The 12,538-nt window shown below is 37.6% G+C and overlaps 1 protein-coding gene across 1 annotated transcript in view; it reads right to left on the reverse strand.

Annotated features, from left to right (window-relative positions):
• The window catches only part of MDFIC (MyoD family inhibitor domain containing), a 290,769-nt gene that overhangs the window by 204,860 nt on the left and 73,371 nt on the right, over window positions 1-12,538 (reverse strand). The gene's annotated exons all lie outside the window — the stretch shown is intronic.

Consider the following 12,538-nt stretch of genomic DNA (forward strand, 5'->3'; position numbering starts at 1 on the left):
GGTTCCAATCACAGGTCAAAAGAATGGGACACCTTTAGTTGATCTAGAACAGGCAAAATTTAATTAGGGCCACCTTTTTTTGAATGAAGTCTGGTTTTGCCACCAAAAAAGAAGTGGGGCATCAACACAGGGGAGGAATGCACATGATTCTTACACCCTGTATCTCAGGGGATATTGGGGGAATTCTGGACATACAGACCAAGGCCTTGGTCATTCGCCACGTGACCTTCACCTGGGAAAAAAGTTATGCCTGAAACTTAAAACAAAAGTTATATTGTTGTCAAGGGGATATAGTTCTACAAAGCTTGAGCCATTCCTTTTCTAAAGGGAACAAAAGCAAGGGGGCTTTCATAAATATCAGTATGAGATTGCAGAAGGCAAGCTGACCTCTGCAATAAAGGTACTTTGGCCTGAATTCTAGCACCTAACGGTGGGTTTGTTGGCCAAAGCAAGTATCTCTTAGAATATCAGATCCCTTACCTGTAAAAAATGGGTAATACCTGCCTTCTGAGGTTGTTGCAAGGATTCGGATAACGTAATATGGAAGTATTTTGTAAACTGTAAAGCTCAATTCTGTGTATTTGAAAGGTATGATTATCTAATGAACCAGTCCGTTTTACCTCTGCATGTCACACTTCTCCAGCCGTTTAAGTCTTGTTTTCCTGCTGGCTCACCAAAGTAGCTTCCTGCTGTCTCATTACCACCTCATGTTTAACATGGCAAAGATCAAGATTTTAATTTTTTACCGGAACACACTCTTCTCTTTTCAACTCTGCGGTCCCCGTGGGGAATATTACTCCAATGCCAATCACACAGGCCCGAGTCTGAGCCTGTTTTAGAACCTGCTCTTTCAATCTCTCCCTTTACAACCATGAGTTCATTAAATCTTGCCACTTCCTACACAGCTTCTCTAATTTCCAGCCTTGTGCCCCCCTAAAAAACAAGTATCTAGTTCAGATTCCTGTCATTTAACACATAAACCTTCTGCAACCTTTTCATTAGCTTTGCTTCTTCAACTTTATGTGCAATCTCCCTAGACAAAATTTAAAAATGAGAATTCCTGCAATATGACATCTCTTCCCACGTGCTCTACAAACCTGAAGTTTCCCAACAGTGTAGAATGCTACTAAATGGAGATGTCTGTTGTCCCCACTGGACAGTTGGGAAGCAGCATCATTCTGCAAACCTGAGTCAGGGACTTCTTTGAGAACTTCCTTCTCCTTTCTATTTTACTTTAGGGAGGATGGGTAGGAGAGGACCTGATAAATCTCTGAGGAACCATACTTCCGGGGCAAATATGAACATTTTCCCTGTTTCTTTAGCCCCATGCCTCTCAATATTTCCATTGTTTAGGATCATCTGAACTATCAAGCAGATGATAGTTTCCTAAGTGATAATATTGGTTTGAGCCTTCATTTTTGCAAATTAATCCCCAAACTTTTGACAAATTGAGAACCTAAATGCAATGCTTTCCTCACAAATTTTCACCAGGACACATTATTTCAATCGCTCTTTCAATAAAATCAAGTGTAGATATTTTTGTCAACAATGACCACACACACAAAAAAACCACAATGACCACACAAATGTGGGTGTAACATATTTCATTCCTCTTTTGTTTTTTTTTTTTAAATTTTTATTTATTTATGATAGTCACACAGAGAGAGCGAGAGAGGCAGAGACACAGGCAGAGGGAGAAACAGGCTCCATGCACCGGGAGCCCGATGTGGGATTCGATCCCGGGTCTCCAGGATCACGCCCTGGGCCAAAGGCAGGCGCTAAACCGCTGCGCCACCCAGGGATCCCCATTCCTCTTTTGTTAAGCAAAGTACAACTCTGAAGGCAGGTTTCCATCTTGTTACTTCTCATCTTCTGAATATACTTTCGTGAATATGTATGCCAAGCTAAAAATGAATATATATATGTATGTATATATACTCACATATATATTCTTATGGATTTATGTATATAGTCTCTGATCCATTCTTATGGATTTTTAGAAACTTAGAATTTTATAACCTTTCCAGGGATGACTGTCATCGTTTTTCCCTCAGCTTGTAATATAAAATTTGTGTCCCAGGAGAACCTGATTTTTCTTTCTTCTTTCCTAACTCTTTGTCTCTCTCTGTTTTATTAACATCCTCTTAGTAAATGTTAACGAATCTAGAACTGTAAGCACAGATAAATGCTGTCATGGGGGAACCAATGAACTATGGATTGCTGAGAAACTGCCTAAAATAAATGGTTGCACTTCTCTCAGGGGGCTTTAGGAAAAGCATTTCACCCCAAGAAAGTGCTTATACATTAGAAGTGCCCTTACAGAGACCAAAGTTTCCAAACACCTCATTTTATTTAATAAACAGATTGTCTCTATTCACACTTGCTAAGATAATAACTAAACTGCATAAAGAAAAAAGAACAGAAAGAAATTGTATTCCATGTATTGTCCAAGTGACTTTTGATGAAGTTTAAATAATAGCTGATGGGTATTTATACGAATTCCATTGTTAAATCTAATAATGTGCCAATTCTATATTGTATAGATTCACTTGTATTAAATGTAAACAGTGCCTGTGAGTGATGTGAATGCATTAGCATGGTGTAAATGATATTCATTATATATGAACTGCCAGCTCTGCTCTAGGACCCTCATGATAATGAGATGTTGCTTTTCCTGAAGCTTTCCCAGTGAGTAATCATTTTTAATAAATAAAATAAAATATGGATCCCTAGAAGACTTCATAGTTCTTTCATTGAGAGATTTTTTTTTTTTAAGAAAAGCATGTACCTCAAAAGTAGAGTCCATCATATGCTTAAGCTAGAAGTTATTTCTGTCCTGTTCTTTGGAGATTTTTTTCATTACAGCTGCCCATCATGGTCCTTTTAATGGACAAAGTTGGAAACTGAATAGCTAGATCACATTGTTGCGATTTCTCAGCTGTTGGATTTCCCTTGTTGGTTTGAAAGGGAAAAAAAAAGATTTTATTTCATTTTGAAATGTATAAATGATGCCAAATTCCTATTTGAAGTTGTCAGACTATGATTACCAGTAGAACTATAACCTTACTTATGCAAATCACTAGAGTTCATGGTAAGTCTGACATTTACAGAATTAATGAACTAAATAATTAAGTGACCTAGTAAGTGAATTGGTAAACCAGAACTATTAATCTTTTAATGAATTCTTTACTATCACTTAAATAATAATTTTTTTGCATAATTTTAAAGGATTACAGTAAAGAAACATTAGAATAGGAAACCCATTATGTGAAGGAACGTTACTTTTATAAATCCGTCATTATGTCTCTTTTTATTGAATTCATTTCTATTCAGGTTTAGAAAAGTGGCAATTCCTATATTGGTGACTAACAGTCCCCGACTTCGAAGTTTTTTTTTTCCCCCTCACTGAGACAGAGGGCTTAGGATCATTTACTGCTTCAAAAAACCAGAGCCTAAAATGAGTAATTAGCATACAACTATAATTTCAGAAATCCCCTATTTGATGGTGTGCATCACATGTGTTTCAGAATTTTTAAGCTCTTGTAGGTAACTAGCACATAAAATAAAGCCTTTGCACTGGTTGTCTTCCAAAAGCATTTCTCCTCCACAAATGACTATCTTTACCTTTCTCTTCAAATAGCTTTTTAAAAAAAGACCACAGCTACTAAAATAACTGAACTGGACTAAACACAGCCAAAATTTAGAACATTGAAATGTCCAAGGTTGTATCAGTCAATAATGAGAAAGAAGTAAAAAGATTAGATTGGGTCTTCAGTATCCATACTAATTGGCTGAAAAGGGAGTGCCCTCAACAGGATCAGGGATTATTGAATGATAAGTATTCAGTAACTTCCACTAGAAGGAAAAAAAAAAACAAATGCTTAAATGAGAGGATAGCAAAAGTGACAGCTACAATGTTTTTTTCCAACCCAGGTTAAAGAAAAGACTGGCGATCACTTAAAACAAGCAATAAATGTTTACTGAACTATCATGTACTATCCCAGGCCCAATGGGACATACAGAAGGAAAAGAAGATGCAATCTACAAGCCTGAAGAGTTTATAACTGAGTGAAGAGATTCAACTAATATACACAAACTCATATCAAGCTACATAGGATAATTAATAAAGCCTCCACTACTGCATTATTAATAAATATGTATGTGCCATATATATTAAGGCAGAGCTTAAGATAGAGCTGCAAGAAATTAAAGGAAATTCCCAGGGTGTTAAGAAGGAAAATTTCTAACCAGAGTCATGACTGAAGGCTGACTCAATGGCTACTTTTGAGAACTTGCCAGTTTTGATCATCAAGAGCCTCATAAGGATAGAACAGTGTCCTTGGACCTTTACAAAGAGCACAGAGTTGGACCAAGACCCACACATAGAGTTGGGATCTTCAAAGGGCTAGTCAGTCAATGCAACTATAGATTAAGAAAAAAAATCCTTCCACTGGCAAATGAAGGTGGTGATGAGGCCCAAGTCTTGGGTAAAGTGTCTCCTGAGAATTTGTAAATCTAGGACCACCTTTATTAAGATTTAGGGATCGAATTTATACTTTTTTCCAAGTTTGGTAAATCCTATGCCAAGAAATAAGATAAATTATTCCAAGATTGATAGCATTCTAGTACATTCAGCAGAAGCAATACAAATTCTCCTGTGAGAGACTTATTTCCCTTTAATCCAGGTCCTGAAAGAGCCCCAGAAATAGGATTCTGCTGGGTTTGACTCATGATGGAAAATTACAAAACATAAAGAAATAAAGTTCTTTAAATGTCATGAAACTTGAGCCAGAAAAGATTTATTTAGCAGAAAAGATGAGGTCTCAAGGTGGGAAGATCACATGATCTTAGTCCTGAAATGGTGAGGAAAACAAGAACAGCAGAGAATAAATGATAGAGAAGCCTGTCCTTTTGTTTAGCTTGTGGCAGACTTTGCATTTTAAAAGAAGTTACTCCATTTGCAGATGACATGATACTCTATGTGGAAAACCTGAAAGACTCCACCAAAAAATTGCTAGAACTATACATCAATTCAGCAAAGTCACATGATATAAAATCAACATACAGAAATCTGTTGCATTTCTACACACCAAAAATGAAGCAGTAGAAAAAGAAATAAGGAATCAATCCTATTCACAATCATAACCCAAATTGTAAAATACCCAGGAATAAACCTAACCAAAGAGGTAAAAGATCCGTGCTGTGAAAACTCCAGAACACTTAGGAATGAAATTAAAGAGGACACAAAGCAGTGGAAAAATATTCCATGCTCATGGATTGGAAGAACATATATTGTTAAGATGTCTATATTACCCAAAGCAATCTACACAATTAATGCAATCCCCATCAAAATACCACTATTATTTTTCACAGAGCTAGAACAAACAATTCTAAAATTTGTATGGAACCACTAAAGACTCCAAATAATCATTATTCCAGACTTCAAGCTATATTATAAAGCTGTAGTCATCAAGACAGTATGGTACTAGCACAAAAACAGAGACATAGATCAATGGAACAGAACAGAAAACCCAGAAATGGACCTACAAGTCTATGGTCAACTAAGCTTCAACAAAGCAGAGAAGAATATCCAATGGTAAAAAGACAGTCTCTAAAACAAACGGTGCTGGGAAAACTAGACAGCTACATGTAGAAGAATAAAATTGGACTACTTTCTTATACCAGACACAAAAATATATCCAAAATGGATGAAAGACCTAAATGTGATACTAGAATCCATTAAAATCCTAGAGGGGAAGAAAGGCAGCAACCTCTTTGACCTTGGCCAGAGTAACTTCTTATTGACATGTCACCACGGGCAAGGGAAACAAAAGAAAAATGAAGTATTAGGACTTCATCAAGGAAAAAATGCCTCTGCACAGCAAAGGAAACAATCAATAAAACTAAAAGGCAGCCCATTATGGAATGGGAGAAGATATTTGCAAATGACATATCTGATAAAAGTTTAGTATCCAAAATCTATAAGGAACTTATCAAACTCAGCACCCAAAAAACAAATAATTCTGTTAAGAAATGGTCAGAAGACACGAATGGGCATTTTTCCAAAGACACATAGATGGCTAACTGACACTTGAAAAGATGCTCAACATCACTCATCACCAGGGAAATACAGATCAAAACCACGATGAAATACCACTTCAGACCTGTCAGAATGGCTAAATTAACAACACAGGAAACAACAGATGCTGGCGAGGATGCAGAGGGGAAACCTCTTGCCCTGTTGGGGGGAATGCAAACTGGTGCAGCCACTCTGGAGTACAGTATAGAGAAGCTCCTCAAAAAGTTAAAAATAGAACTACCCTAAGACCCAGCAATCGCAATACTAGGTATTTATCCAAAGCATACAAAAATACAGATCTGAAGGGGTATATGCACCCCGATGTTTATAGCAGCATTATCAACAATAGCAAACTATGGAGAGAACCCAAATGTTCATCAACTGATGCATGGATAAAGAAGATGTGTGTGTGGAGTGTGTGTGTGTGTGTGTGTGTGTGTGTGTGTATACATATATATATATATATATATATATGATGGAATATTATTCATCAAAAAGAATGAAATCTTGACATTTGCAAAGACATGGATGGAGCTAGAGTGTATTGTGCTAAGTGAAATAAGTCAGCCAGAAAAGACAAATACCATATGACTTCACTCATATGTGGAATTTGCGAAACAAAACAGATGAACATATGGAAAGGAAAAAAGAGAGGGGAGAGGCAGCAAACCATAAGGGACTCTTAATGGTAGAGAATAAACTGAGGGTTGATGGAAGGAAGTAGATAGGGGAATGGGCTACATGGGTGATGGGGATTAGGCAGGACACTTGTTATGATAAGTACTGTATGTAAGTGATGAATCACTAAATTCTACTTCTGTAATTAATTTTGCTATATTTTAATTAACTAGAATTTAAATAAAAATTTGAAAAAAAAAGTTACTCCAACAAATCAGTGAAAAAAGACTCAGACCAAGGGGCATGTCAAAAATAAATAGCCTTATTTCACTTGACCAATTGATATGCTCATATCAAAGAAATGACTGTTGATCTGGTAGGTGGATTAAAAAAAAAAACAGACTTTGATAAAATTATTTTCCTCTGACTACTTTTAAAACACCCCACTTGGGCAGCCCTGGTGGCTCAGTGGTTTAGTGCCACCTTCAGCCCAGGGTGGGATCCTGGAGACCCGGGATCAAGTCCCATGTCGAGCTCCCTGCATGGAGCCTGCTTCTCCCTCTGCCTGTGTCTCTGCCTCTCTCTCTGTCTCTCATAAATAAATAAACTCTTTAAAAAAATAAAATAAAATAAAACACCCCACTTGGTTTGAATGCTTTTGTTACCTTTTGAGTTTGCTACTCACTGAGTCAGTTGTTGGTTGGACCAAAAGGTACACAAACAGCAAGAAAACCCTCTGTAAAGAAAATTAAGAGCCAGAAAAATGTATCTTCCTGAGGTCACAGTTCTTGAGCTTAACTATCTTCAAATTTTTTCACTTAACTACTCAACTTCCTCAGGCCAGGGTTTGGGATCATTAAATATGTTCTTGTCCTTTGGATTGCTCTCACTACTCCTGTGAAAGAGTGAGAGAGAAAGAAAATAACACCTCACCTTAGTGCTTTGCAGAGGGACACCATTTAATACATATTATCTTAACTAACTTGTCACACACTCTCTCTCAAGGCCTAAAGAAAAGCCAGGCCATTTCATGCATGGAAGAAGAAGGTACACACAACAAGATCAAGCAAGGCAGCTGAGAGCCTGCCAGGAGCAATGGCCCCAACTGGATCCTGTCCTGCTGTGAGTAGCATGAACTAGATGGTCCTTAAAGCTCTGTTAAATTCAAAGGGTCTTTTCTAGAATATGGCAAACTATTTATTCCACAGAATACAACCTACCAGGTATCATACAAAAAAAGTCAACACATGCTCTACTGTTACACTCAGGTTTGGTGAAAGAACCTATGTCCAACACAGCTTCAGGGTAGGTAGGCTTCAGAGCGCGGAACTTCAACTTTGCAAACAAACCATCTGTGATCTCATGTTTTCCCATAAAGTACTTTCTTCCCAACAATATTTAACTCAAATCAGGAAACTTCTCAAATAGACTCTCAGTTTCCCTTTATTTAGTCATGTAGTTGAAATTCATTGAGAAATTAGCATTTTTAAGTCACGGATGTCCCTGTAGCCATAGATATCTTCATACTTCATAACTGTCTGACTCAAACTTTACAGGGGATACAATCCAGTTGTTTTTCATGATTATTGTGCCAGTAGGCATGAAGGTCACCTGACAGTGTACACATTGCCATGCAAAGAGCCAGGCAAGGACTACCAGCAGGTGAGGGAAGACATCTGATCACTTCTCACCAATGACAATAAATATTTTTCATTTCACTGAATCAGTATTGAGCAGGCATCATGGGAAGAGCTGTGCAGAAATATTAACATCAGGAAGTCTACAAACTTGAGAATAACTCCCTTTAGAAAAATCATCAATCTCATATTTAAAATGCATACTTTAAAAAAAATAAAAATAAAATGCATGCTTTGTCAAAAATAGTGGAACTTGGAAGTAATCAAACAGACCAAGTATGTTTGAACAAGTGTGTATGCATGCTTAACAGATGTTTACACCTTCAACTATTTTAACAGAACCAGGAGAAGGAAAAAAATTTGTCAAGTGATTCTGAAGATTTAAGTTTTAAGCCCTTATTTTGGATGGCTTTTTTAAAAAGCTGAACTACCTACCCTGAAATTCAAATCTGTCATTGTCTATGTGTGATGTCATAAACACAATGTTGTTTATTATGTTCTTTTTCTCCCCCCACTGCTTACAATGTTCTGAGACTTGGCCCGTAATTGCAGATATACCAACAAAAGGAAGAACAAAAAGGAGAAACTCAAGACACAGTCCTGTGAAAAGAATCCTCGGCATAAGGCCACATCTTTCGTGGGCACTACATTGGACCCCAGTCTAGGAACTGTCTGTGTGATTAATTCCCAACTCTGCTGCTGAATCGATCATGCAGCGATCTGCATTGATTATTAAGGTGACTGAAATAACCGAATCCGACGTGGCTTACCGCTGCAAATTAGCTAATTCATCAAGACATAAAGATTTCAGGAGAAATATTAGTGATTGTCACATATCACCAGGAAAGGCATTAGCCTGTACTTATCAAATCTGCTAGGCCTGTTCTTACTGACATATACTGTATTTCAAAAATAAACACATTTTACCTTGGAACTTGAACTTGGAAGTGATGTCCTTCACAATAGTAAAGATGTGTATTTAATCCTGAATCACTTAGGTGTAAACCAAAAAGTTGGCCTTTTTGGCAGCTGGACGGTCCCTCAGAAAAATCACTAGCACGGTCTTCTCTTTTAATATGACCTGCTAGTTGGTTACCAGAAGGTTGCAACTTTTGGTCACTCTAAAACAAACCAAACTCTAATTGCAGTGGACATCCATAATTAATTTCCTGAGACTCTGAGCCTAACGTAAGTCAAAATTAACTTAGAAAGATCTGCTTGTACCTCCATCCATTTCTAACAAAATCTTCTTCTAGTGCTTAATAGTACTTTTTAACTAGATAAATTAAAAATGGTAATTTAGGGCAGCCCGGGTGGCTCAGCGGTTTAGCGCTGCCTTCAGTCCAGGGCGTGATCCTGGAGACTCGGGATCGAGTCCCACGTAGGGCTCCCTGCATGGAGCCTGCTTCTCCCTCTGCCTCTCTCTCTCTCTCTCTCTCCTTGCTTCTCCCTCTGCCTCTCTCTCTCTCTCTCTCTCTCAGGAATAAATAAAATACTTTAAAAAATGATAATTTAGGGGTGCCTGGGTGGCATCTGCCTTAGGCTCAGGTCATGATCCCAGGGTCCTAAGATGGAGCCCTCCCTGTTCAGTGGGGAGCCTGCTTTTCCCTCTCCTTCAGCCTGCCGCTCCCCCTGCTTGTGCTCTCTCTCGCTCTCTGTCAGATAAATAAATAAAATCTTTTAAGAAAATAAATAAAAATGATAATTTAGATGTTAAAATAAAATTTGGTCCCAACATGATAATCAGAAAGCCAAGTTCTGAGCCTAAAAGAAAAAACTGCTATGAAAAAAAAAGAGACAATGCAGATTTAAATGTTCCAACCCATTCTGTGCTACTTTATGATATGTAATGTGTCTGTAAATGTGTATATCTCTTTTTATTCTGATATGTAATTTAAAAAAGAGGGTAAAAATGCTGGAAAACTATGATAATTTAACACATTCAAATGAACTAGAAGGCCACAAGGCCTTTCTAGCTGGTTGCTGGCAAATACAAACATTTGGGTTTTGAAGACACAAGTCCACCAGCAGGAGCACAATCCGAGCTAATGGACATGGGAATTCTTTTTCAAGGTCCTGGGCCCGTGGCCCACGACCTCCCCACTTTGTGAGGTATCTCTCTGTCTCCAATTATGCTGCCTCACACAAGTCTCAAAGTCTACCGTATGGAAATACTTACAGATAAATGAAAATTTTTGACATAGGGATAAATTAAGAGACTCCAATGAGCATTGTTTGGAGAGGAGCTACTGACACATGTTTTACTTGTTTTTGAAAAGCAAATATAGTATGATTCAAAATTACTTCCGACAGCAGCCAACTGCCAACTATTTAGATTGGCTCAATTCAGCATATGCTGGGACTCCCCATGCTGCTCGTGTCTTCAAAAAGCAGCTCTTCAGATTGGCAGTGAGGGAATATTTCCTTTGAACATTTAAGTAACATGTAAAGATAGGAAAAAAGATATAAATGCTAATAATTAAAAAGTAAATGAAAAATACCCAAAGCAGAATACTTGAAAAGGCATGGTGGATTTTTACATTGCCAGAAAGTGGCAGCCAGATGCATTAAGCTCCCTTCAACATACTCAGCTTTTGCTGATATTAACAGTGGGAAGTACATAATCTAGGGGAAATATCAGGAACACCCTAGTAAACATAAATTTGCACAATTAACAGAAAAAAATTGCTTGATTATTCCAGAACATTTGCTTCACTCCTCCATTTTAGGGTATAGGTCTAGATAGAGACTCAAAGAGAGGAAAGCACAAGGGGAATGGGACACAAGTGGGGAGCAGGACGGAGGCCGTCAACATTACTTTTTTTTTAAAGGGTATATTAGAATTTAGATTAATTTTATCTAATTCATTTTTCAATTATTTTATCAATCATTTTATCAATTATGATTTAACACTTGAGCTTTTAATGGGGACAGCAGGATAACATAGATTATTCTAAAGATAATGAAGAATAGAAACAAATAGGCTTCAAAGAAGACAAAGAAACAAATAGTCTTCTATAATTATCTCTTAAGACCATAAATTTGAAATGCTACAGTTTCTGCTTGTTAGTTTACCGGTAACAATGATAAAAATGAGTATCTTCCCCTCAGCATTTTTATATACTAAATATGTTTTATTTGATTCCATGGTTGAAAATGTCCTGATTTAGTAATATGTCTAATCCTTAAACCAGAATTTATACATAATCTGCTCTAAAATAATAAAACCAAATTAAGAACTGAAATGTTTAACCTTCAAAACTTCACTGAGCATGATGCCTGTGTGAGATAAGTTTGATTTATGAGCTTGCTGCCTGGTTATGTCAGAGATCCTTGCTTGGGAGGTTTTGGGACAGTTTCTTCTCTAGTCAGCTTCCAGAGTGTTTCTGAACAACCATTCCTATCAATGGAGAACCTTCACTGTGAGCTCCCTCACGGGTTTAATTACCTTTAAAAGTCAGCAAGACAACATATGAATGTTCACTTCTTATTAAATGACTCTCCAGATATAAGGCTTTTAATCTTTTTAGAAGGAGGCTGACTCCATCGCCATCAAGAATTCTTATTCAGGTGTAGGCATGACCTGCATAAAAATTTCCCTTTGCCCTTTTGGCTACCCAATAAATATCCTAAGGATGGAAGGAAGGATAAATTAGGAAAATCAAATCTAAAATGACTGAAAAGCCCTACTGCTGTAAATAATGAGAAAAAAGAGATGTACGGAGAGGCCAACCAGTGAAGCTGTGAAAGTCAGAATCCAAGAAACACTTTCGAGATCATCGAAAACCATCTTAAACAGAAGGCTCATTGCTTAGTGGGTGTTCTGATTCAAGTCATGAGACTTCCATTCATTCATCCTTTTATTCTAGAAAAATGCTTCTACCTTTTACCAAGTACTGGATTCTGTCTATATAAAATAAATAAGAGCCTGGAGGCAAAGATAACTTGTGAGTTTAAGGACAGACAAAGAGATGAGACAAGGGGGGAAGGCTGGTGGCAAGAGAGGCATACAGGGGCATAAGGAAGCAGAAGGGGAGCATCTAATCCAGCTTATAGATGAGGGGGTCAGGGCTCGGACAGGCTGCTGGAGAGATGACTGGTAGCTGAGTGGAATTAACCAGGCAGGAGAACAGAGGAAAACCATTCGTGTATTCGGAGGAAGGTGAAGAGGAGAATGAGTGTGCAAACATTTCCCTGTTGCTGG

The sequence above is a fragment of the Canis aureus genome, chromosome 18 (assembly GCF_053574225.1).
Source record: "Canis aureus isolate CA01 chromosome 18, VMU_Caureus_v.1.0, whole genome shotgun sequence".
NCBI classification, from domain to species: domain Eukaryota; kingdom Metazoa; phylum Chordata; class Mammalia; order Carnivora; family Canidae; genus Canis; species Canis aureus.